Below are 428 nucleotides of genomic sequence, written 5' to 3'. Positions count from 1 at the left end.
AGGGACTCTCAAGAGTCTTCTCCAACACCACAGTTCAAAAGCATCAATTCTTGGCACTCAGCCTTCTTCACAGTCCAACTCTCACATCCATACATGACCACTGGAAAAACCACAGCCTTGACTAGACGGACCTTTGTTGGCAAAGTAGTGTCTCTGCTTTTCAATATGCTATCTAGGTTAGTCATAACTTTCCTTCCAAGGAGTAAGCGTCTTTTAATTTCATGGCTGCAGTCACCATCTGCAGTGATTTTGGAGCCCCAAAAAATAAAGTCTGACACTGTTTCCACTGTTTCCCCATCTGTTTGCCATGATCTTTGTTTTCTGAATGTTGAGCTTTAAGCCAACTTTTTCACTTTCCACTTTCACTTTCATCAAGAGGCTTTTTAGTTCGTCTTTACTTTCTGCCATAAGGGTGGTGTCATCTGCAT

This window comes from Bison bison, unplaced genomic scaffold, assembly GCF_000754665.1.
Source record: "Bison bison bison isolate TAMUID 2011002044 unplaced genomic scaffold, Bison_UMD1.0 scf7180017864516, whole genome shotgun sequence".
Classification (NCBI taxonomy): domain Eukaryota; kingdom Metazoa; phylum Chordata; class Mammalia; order Artiodactyla; family Bovidae; genus Bison; species Bison bison.
The sequence above is the reverse complement of the archived record's forward strand: the minus strand, read 5'-3'. Positions refer to the sequence as shown.